Genomic DNA, 10,233 nt, shown 5'->3' on the forward strand with positions numbered 1-10,233 from the left:
CAACTTGAGCATTTCTTTGTCTTAATTTTAAATAACCTTAGTTATTTTAACTCAGTAGTTACTGAAAATCCTGTTTCAGGATCAGACAGTGCCAGTACTATAAGATTAATTTACTGTGTACAGGAGAGCAACAATATATGTGGAAACAGCTTGGATACATTTTGATGACATAAATGAGTGATTTGGGTGAACTATTTTATTAGAAGCTATGTGTATATTCAATACTGAAGCTCATAGGACTATAATATATAATTCATCAAACTTGGAGATTCTTTTAGGCTCTTGCAGTTTTCAGAAAAGTAAAAGGTAGGTGAGAGAATTTTATTTTTCAGATTCATGTGTAATAAAGCAAGAAACATGTCCTAGCAGGTCTTGGGGAGAAACTCAAATGTGAGTCAAGGAGTTGGATAATTGGTTCTTCCCTGGCAGCCTCTATTTTCTTCTCAAAATTAGGTATCTATTGTTCCCTACAAGATGTCTGCCATTGTGGGCAACTGCTAAGCTACCCTCTGCTTTGGCTTTTACTGTTACTGCCGAGACTACCCAAATGTCCCTTCTGTCTTTGGTTCTGTCCATAGCTTTGAATCACTCATGACTTTACCTCCCTCAGGACATACCCAACTGTAGTAGCATTGGCTTTGGGGAGCCAAATAATTCTTTGTTAGAAGGAGGGTGTTCTGTACAGTCTAGGGATGTTAGCAGCATCCTGCCCTCTGCCCACTAGGTGCCAGAAACACTGCACAAGTTGTGACGACCAAAACTGTCTCCAGTTTTGGAGGGCAAATTGTCTCTGATTTCAACCACTTACACTTAAGAGTTTCTTCTTATGTCACACCCTCTCTCTCCTCCTCTCCCTCTCTCTCCTCTCTTTCTTTCTTTCTAAGTCTTATTTCTCCCTGTCTCTTTCTGACTCTCTCTTTCTCTCCCCCTGCCCCCAGCCTTCTCCCTCTCTCCTACTCACAGCTAAACTCAGTTTCAAAGAAAGAAACCTTTCCAGATAGTGACAGTATGACCAGCCAATACCTTGCATGGTCTTTCCATTAGAGTTAAATAATATCTAGCCTTAAAGGATGTTAAATAAACCAGATTAGTGACACAATTTCCCTTTATCCTGTTACTGTTTATAAGAATTTATTTTTGTAGGCTTTTGTGGAAATAATATCTTTAGTTGTGAAGAAAAATGTATTTAAAGTTCAATCATTCCTTCATTTTCAATTGTTTTTTTAAGTCCAAGTAAAATAAAACTAGTTTTAAACTTAAAATAGAATTCTCATGCGATTTAATTTTTTGCAAAAGGAATTCTATCTATCACTCCTATCAGTACATACAGATCTTCTAGTTTAATGTATAATTTATATTCCAGAATGCCTAGGTTCAAATTCAGAAGGACACTAGTTGTCTCATCTTGGAAATTTACTTAACCCATTTATGCCTTAGTTTTCTTATTTTTAAATGGAGATAAAGTTAATACCAACCTTGTGGGGTTTTAAGAATGATTTAATATTTACTTAAAAATAACCTTTAAGTGTCTATTAAATGAGCAAAGGAATAAATATATCCATTATCCCCAAAATCAGACACGGGTGTCTTCATATATCGAACTCACCACATTGTGTATTTTAAATAAGTGTAACTTATTGTGTTGATTATACTGCAATAAAGGTGACATTTTATGTTTAATAAAATATATATTTATAAAAGTGTTTACCTAACCACTAACATGGTTATTTCTAGAGAGTGGTAATTTGTATGGTTTGTCTAGAGTTTAATTAAAGGTTTATTAAATTTAATTAAACTTATTATCTGCATTGCTTAGATTATTTACAGTGAGGATATCAACACAAACTATCACTTTCTTAGAAGGAAGCATTTTAAAAACAATAATATCATCAGTATTCATTTTTAATTCTTTACCATTTGTCACTTTTCTTTAGGATGCTGGTACAATATTTCTTATCCAAATCTCTGAGCTCTGTTATTTCATCATGTTACATTTGACAGGTGCACATCTCAGAGCTGACTTACTTTGCCTCTCTAAATATGACTGTGAAACACTGCATAACTTTCCCATGTGTTGTATTTCTTTCCTGCGTTGAGACACAATGCATTGAGTAAATGAACCCCTCCTTATATTTAACTTAATAGCATGTTAACTTAATTTAAGTGTATTGTTGTTTCCTGTCTACAGAAGGCAACTGCTATTAACCAATTTTGGCTTACTGATTTTTCACATTAAGGAAGTGCCTTTCCTCTTAGCTCCTCTGCGTAAGATGAATTTTATTTCCTGTATTACTGACTTCTTTTTGTTTCCACAAGCTGTGCGCGAACATGACATTTTTCACAGAACTGTCTCTGAGTGGGCCCAACTTTACCAATTTCTACAGCATAATGGCAAAAACCTCCTCCTGTTCCTTTCCCTAATTCACACAAAGTGATCCTTTCATACATGAAGCTGCAGATAGCTTAAAGATTATTTATTTATTTATCTATTTATTTATTTTTTTTAATGTTTTAACATTTACTTATTTTTGAAGAGAAACAGAGCACAGGCAGGGGAGAGGCAGTGAGAGAGGGAGACACAGAATCCAAAGCAGGGCTCCCAGTTCTGAGATGTCAGCACAGAGCTGACTAACACAGGGCTTGAACCCACAAACTGTGGGATCATGACCTGAGCTGAAGTCAGATGCTTAACTGACTGACCCACCCAGGCGCCCCTGAAAATCTTTCAATGAGACTATTGATTACAAGACCAAATATTTCACCCGTAATATGGCTACCAACAGGCTTATAGCCTCATATATTTCAACATTTTAAGTGACGTCTGTGTTAGGTATTTTTTTTTTTTTTTTAATTTGAGAGAGAGAGGGAGAGAGTACACATGAGCAGGGGAGAGGGCCTGGTTGCGGGGGGGTGGAGAGAGAGAGAAAGAGAGAGAGAGAGAGAGAGAGAGAGAGAGAGAGAGAGAGAGAGAGAGAAAGAATCTTAAGCAGGCTCCATGCTCCATGTGGAGCCCGATGTGGGGTTTGATTCCCTTGGGATCAAGACCTGAGCCCAAATCAAGAGTCTGATGCCCAACCAACTCAGCCACCTAGGTGCCCCAATGTTAAATAGTTTTTCACGTTACTTCTGTTTTTTGTTACAAAATGTGTACATTAATTGTAAACATTTAGAAAATGCAAATAATTATTTTATTGCATTATTTCCTCCTGATATTGGCAATACCAGTGGCTGTTCCAGTGCCTGCTTTTGTGTGAGGACACAGACTATGGGGGAAGGTGGAGGGCAGAGGTGTGCTGATTAAAAGAGTCCTCTTTTTATTTACAAAATCGGCAGAGAACAGCCTTAAATTTCCTTTTTATTTTTATTCTATATATATTTTTTTTGCCTTGGGAGCAACTTAGAACCAGTATATCTCAACTTTGACACAATTATATTTTTATTCAAAACATACTATTTGACCAGCTGGTCTTTTTGTCAATAGCCCTGGTTCATTAAGGTATCATTTTGATTCCCTGTATAATTCTGTTCCATTTCACTCCTGTAGCTACTTCCTGAACACTTCATTCTTTCTCTTTTATTCTCTAATTATATCTCTCCCATGTTTTTTTTTTGATGATTATTAATTTTGAGAGCGAGAGACAGAGACAGAGAGAGGATAAGTAGGGTAGGGGAAGAGAGAGAGGGAGAAAGGATCTCAAGCAAGTTCTATGCTGTCAGTGCAGAGACCAATGCAGGAATGGATCCCATGAACTTAAGATCTTTAGCTGAAATCAAGAGTTAGATGCTCAACTGACTGAGCCACCCAGGTGCCACTCTCCTATTGTTTTTTTTTATTATTTATTTAAAATTTTTTTAACGTTTATTCATTTTTGAGAGACAGAGAGAGAGACAGAGCATGAGCGGGGAAGGGGCAGAGAGAAGGAGACACAGAATCCAAAGCAGGCTCCAGGCTCTGAGCTGTCAGCACAGAGCCCGACGTGGGGCTCGAACTCATGAACTGTGAGATCATGACCTGAGCCGGAGTTGGATGCTCAACCAATTGAGCCACCCAGGCACCCTTCTCCTATTACTTTTTAAAGATGCTTGTGAAAATTCTTATCCTGATTTTCAAAAAAACCTCATGGTCTCATCTGGAGGCTGCCTCTGACACGGTTCTTCTACTCCACTCAGGTGAATTATCATGTGGCAAGTGGACTGGCCACATCATTCACTGTATTTGATTTTTACTTTGTGTTAGTTTTTTCCATGTTTGGATACCTTCTTTGTCCTCCTTGGATGCTTTCTTAAACCAACTTTTGCTTTAAGGCTCATTCCAAGTCTAGTTTTCTCTAAATGTCCTCTGAGGGCACACTTGTTCTTGTCCTACTCTGATTATCTTTAAAATTAAACTCAGAATTTAGAGATAGAAGAACAGTTAGGGATCATGTAGTTCAATCTTTTGGTGAGGCGAAGAATTTAAGTGAATTTGTGTCAGCAGACTAGTAACTGTAGAACTGAGATCAGAATTTCCATTTCCAAATTTTATATCACATGGCCATGAGCTTTCCCCATGCAGTTTTGTGTTGCTATTTAGTCACATACTACTCTCTGGTATTATTTTATTGTCTCATTCTGTGAGTTCTGTTTCCCACTGTGGTAGAGGCTTATTGAAAATTAGACCAGTATCTGTACACACACACACACACACACACACACACACACACATGCATATATATATATATATATATATATATATATATATATATATATATATACAGTGCAGCCCAGTCTGAACTATGGAGCTGCCATATGTGTGCAGCTCCCCACTTTCTCTCTTGCTGTATGTGCAGGAGTACCCTAATACCAACTATAGACTTAGCAGAGGTCTGGTTTCTTTTTTTTTCTATTAAAGACTGTTTTTTAGAGCAGTTTTTGGTTCGCAGCAAAATTAAGAAGGAACAGGGATTTCCCATTTGCCCCCTATCCCCCACATGCACAACTTCACCATTATTACCATCCCCCACCACAGTAGCACATTGGTTATAATTGCTGAAGCTGTATCGACACATTATAATCACCCAAAGTTCATAGTTTACATTAGGACATTAGGGTTCACTTTTGAGGAGATGTCTGTTCTTAAAAGTTTTTATTATGAGGGATTTGTATACCCAATATAAACTCTGTTAAAGAATTCTATAATTCTTGGTAAGTGTTTAGTTTTGACCAAATATTAGAGTATAACATTTTTTTCCATGACTCTCTTCTACCTCTGACATCCTGAATTCTTATTAATCAGGCCCATTACTTCTTTTCCTTTTGCTTTCCTTGACAGTAGGAAAGGGAAGTCATCTGTATGTGTCTTCTAGGGTGTGCTTTTTATCTCCCTGGTCCATTACTTAATTCTTATTACAATTTGTTTGGTCATGATATCGTGACAAGCAGTGGTCTGTGTATTCATTAGATGGAGTATATCTCTGTAGATACATGTGTAGGAGTTTTTACTCTCTTTTACCAGTCTCACCACAAATACAGAACTAAGCCTATAAAGACACAGCACGTGTGTCTTTCGTGGAGGGGAGGTTGGGAGGCAGCTGCTATTAAAACAGTTGTGTGGAAACCACATGGCTGACTCATAAAACACACTATGTGGAGAGAGAACAGGTTTGAACATAAAGAAGTCTTACAGGGATTGCCCTTTCACAGGCGAGCAATCCCTGTGGAACATCAGGTTAGTAATCTAAACTATACTTTACTATTAAAACTACTCAGGCTTCAAATAAGTTGTCTTAGTCATTAATTAAATCATAAAACCACTGAATAAACTAACTGACATCTTTGTAAAATGAGGATTTAATTATAAACTTTAATCTTGGCAATACTGCTTCAATGAAACTTAAAACTGTTAACATAAATGTGTACACTCAATAAAAGGCAACCTTTTCACTTATTAGCAACACTTCCCTCACTTAAGGCGTTTCCTTTTCTTAAGCTTTTGGCACATTTACCCCCGTCTCCACTTTATAGGTCCTTAGGAGACATGTGTACTTTTTAAAATATGGACTCAACATTCAGAAGCCTCTCAAATGACTTCTAACTAAAAACTTATGTTTAATCAAAATTTCAATTTGGGGAAATACAAGACATGTTAAGTAGCAGCCTGACACATTCTTTTTTTGCCTGTAATTTATTTATTTATTTTTTACTATAAGCTCATAACCCTTACTACCTTTAACAAAAATGAGTTAGAAAAATCTTGCTTGCCTGCTGCAGTATCCCTTCATGTTGAAGACTCTGCTGGGAAAAGGATGGTCTTAGAGGAAGCGCTTTTGCACTGCGGTGATCTGAGGCCGTAGCACAGGGCGCACCTGCTCTAGTACACATTCATCCCCTGAATATCTTCTTTTACAGCAATGGCTCTAGATTGGCCTGTTGCAATAGATCTATAAGAGCCTATCCTGGGGTTTTGTTTCAATTGATTAAAGTAGTCTAACTTTGTTAATATTCCCGAAAGCATACAATGGCTCTTACGAAACAGATTTTTTTTTTTTTTTTTTGGAAAAATTTTGCTCATTTGGATTACCTGTTAAGTGACATTTGGACAAGATGTCTTGCTCAGCAGTCATACAGGCTCCCAAGTGGAGGGAGTTTCTGTCGTCTTCAACAAAGGGTCTCAGGGATACCCTGTGGATCACCATCCTTGTCAGCTTGAAGTGAAAAGTGCGTTGAGCATGTGTGATATGACAGATTTTCATAAACCGATCTTGGTAGTTGTGCATACCATTTCTGCTTCCCTTTTATTGGCTAATCAGTCACATGGCCATACTTAAGTACAAGTGAAGTAGGAAACCCTGGTCTAGCTCTGTGTCTGGGAAGAAGAGACACTCATGGATTTGGGTGAGCCACTGGTTGTTTCTGCCATACCCATTCAAGTTCATTCAATCTCTGTTGGTGCAAAAAAGGAATATCTTATGATTAAACAGATCTTAAGAAAGTTTGATCTTCTTAAAAAAATGGTCTTCTGAAATGAAATTTATTTAGTTAACCTCCTTGATTTTAATTGAAGAAAATAGACCTGACTTCTCTCAATGAAATTAAAATCATTGGGATCAAACATACATAACTTCAAATAGATGTAATTTACAACAGATTTAATAAAATTTGTAATCATATTTTCTATGTTTGGGGAAAGTCAACCACCTCTCACCTCATGTAAACTCTTCTATCACATCCTTTACTGACCATTGTAGAGGTCAGTCAAAAATTCAATGTCCGTAGGGGCACCTGGGTGGCTCAGTGCGTTAAGCGTTTGACTCAGGTCATGATCTTATGGTGAATGGGCTCGAGCCCTGCACCAGGCTCTGTGGTGTCAACTCAGAGCCTGGAGCCTGCTTCAAATTCTGTCTCCCTCTCTTTTAGCCCCTCCACTGCTCGTGCTCTGTTGCTTTTTGTCTCTCAGAAGTGAATAAATGTTAAAAAAAATATATTAAAAAATTCAAGGACTGTAGAATTGGCTTGAGCTTCTGGGTCTTAAAACTCATTAGGGTTCCCAATGGGAGCTTTTTTTTCCTTTTCGTTTGTGGAAAAAAAAGTAGGATGAAGAGCTCTACTGTTTCTAGGATGTAAAGGACTGACATGTTGGTGGAACTGAAGGATTCAGAAGACTTCACACCAAGTTCAGTCTTCTGTTATTCAAACCAGCATGGTTTATGTCACAACATAGCAAGTTGTGCCAAATTCACTTTTCCCTCTTGTCCCTTCCTTTTACTGTCCACATTTAGCAAATAAGGAATACAAACGCTTAGAAAAAAGTTTTTTCAACAGGACAGATTATCTACTGCCCCTGTGATGACTCTAAACAATGAGTGCTTCTGAATAACTGTCTCTTCCCTATTGTTAGCAAAGGTAGCTGTTTCAATGGGGCCTTTACTCCACCTCCTGCAGTAATTCCTGATAGTGATTCCACAGCAGCTGGATTCTCGAGCCCAGATTACTCCAAGACGCCCACCAGCTCTTTGCTGAGCTTGCTTCTGGTAGCTACAACTTTGTACAAGTCTTTAAAGAAAGTTTCTTCAGTGGGGAGACCAGCTGTTCCAATTTGCTAGGGCTGATGAGTCTCCTAGGGTTCTAAAATTGTGAAAATCCCCAGCAAACTGGGCTGAGGTGGTCCCATTGTAGTCTCACCTCAAGAACTGCTAGGTAACAATAGAAACACAAACTGTAATTCCTTGTCCCTCAGCTTCACTTTAATTACTCTGAAGTGGTAAACCTTAGCTCACTTGCCCTTGGCTCGGTTAGAAGTAATTCTCAAATTGTGGTCCCACACCACCTGTATCAGAATAGGGATGATTTTTAAGAATAAAGTTCCTATGGTTCTACCCCAGATCAACTACCTAAATCATAGCAGATGGCATCTAAAATCTCAAATTTCTAATAAGGACCCTATGGTGAAATTTGAATGTATGTTCTATCATTTGGGCTTTATTTCCTTATGGAATCCATCTATGGAGTGGCAAGAAATAGCTCTTTTCCCAACTGTCTGGATCAAGTTTAGGTAACTATAGTGCTTGACAAAATCCTCACACTTTATTTTTTAAGTCACTCAACTTTATTTAAAAAAAATATATATATATAGGCACTTAGGTAAATAAAGCTCCAAGTTATAGTTATACACCAGGAGTTTACCAAATTCTTCCCCTGTGCAAGAATGTTTGGTATATAAATGGAATTTCAAATATCTTTGTCTCAATGCCTCCCTCTACCACCCCCCCCCTTCCAACATAGTCATTGAACTTCCAAGCTCCCACCAGGGCTACCTTTCTCTTGTACTTGCCGTAGCAGCCACTATTAAAATTGACTTTACTCAGTCATCAATACCACTGTCAAATCTTCTTGAGGGAAAGCTGCATTTTCTTTTTCAACTTCTGGTTATTTTCTTTGCCATTTTTTTTCTGTCTCACAGTAGTTACCCCAGTGAGTGCTCTCTCCACCCTGGTGTATGGTGTGTATGGTGCTTCTCACCTTGTGTCAGGCATGGTATGTACAACTCTTCTGAGACAACACAACAGGCTTCTTCCTCTTCCTCCTCCATAGCCTCTAAGCTGGATAAAGTTTTCTGTGAGGGGAGAAAGAAGGCAATGATAATCATTATCTCTGCCTGTAGGTTTCAATTTCTTTCCTTGATTTCCAGGTATTAGCTACACCTTTCCTTTGCTGTACAGCATCCTTTCCCCAATTTTCCTGTGTGTTATTTTAAGAAAAGGCTGCAGAAGTCAACAGCCTGTTTTGGTCATAGTAGATCTCTCCACTAGATGGCACTCTTAGGTTAGCTTTGTTTTCAGTTTCCTTCATTGCGGTAGATTTTCACACTGAAACAAGAACAGAGGCCCATGATTTATATTTCATGATTTACTTAGCTGATTACAAGGACTAAAATATTTCACATTGTTTCAGGAATATAAGCATCTTGTACTATTGAATCTGAGATATACTGTAGTATATTGGGGGGCAGGCATGGGAGAGGTACACTTTAAAATGTAGGCAAACAGTAGCAAGTACCAGAACTTACAGGGAGAAGAAATGGAAGTTAAAAAAAGAAAAAAGAAAAAAGCCATGAGTAGTAACCATATACAAGTAAAATTCAAGGTATAAAAAGGAAAAAGCGTCTTAAGTTGGATGCACCTGTTACAAAAGTGATATTGATTTGAAAGAAAGCCAATCTCAAAATTGGTTAGTAAATGCTTTAATTGTTGTGTTACTGATGACTGTGGCCTGGGAGACAGTTTCAGATTGCTCTGAGGAACTTCTCAGAAGATCGTTAGCTACGGGGGATATTGTATACAAAAGGAGAAAGGGTATATACATGCTTGTAAGAAGTTCTCCAAATACTTGTGTCTTCATTAGTACAGTAGGATTTCAATTGGTAGGGAGCATTAATATTAAAAAAATATTTTCAACATTTATTTATTTTTGAGAGACAGAGAGAGGCAGGACATGAGCAGGATAGGGTGGGGGGAGAGAGAGGGAGATACAGAATCTGAAGCAGACTCCAGGCTCTGAGCTGTTTGTTAGCACAGAGACCGATGCAGGACTCAAATTTACAAATTGTGAGACTGTGACCTAAGCTGAAGTCAGATGCTCAAGCAACTGAGCCACCCAGGCTCCCCAGCATTAATATTTTTAAAATTAGTCTTCTTGAAGTAGTAATTAATAAATAAACACAAGGCACCTGGGTGGCTCATTTGGTTAAGTGTCGGA

Source organism: Felis catus, chromosome B4, assembly GCF_018350175.1.
Source record: "Felis catus isolate Fca126 chromosome B4, F.catus_Fca126_mat1.0, whole genome shotgun sequence".
NCBI classification, from domain to species: Eukaryota; Metazoa; Chordata; class Mammalia; order Carnivora; family Felidae; genus Felis; species Felis catus.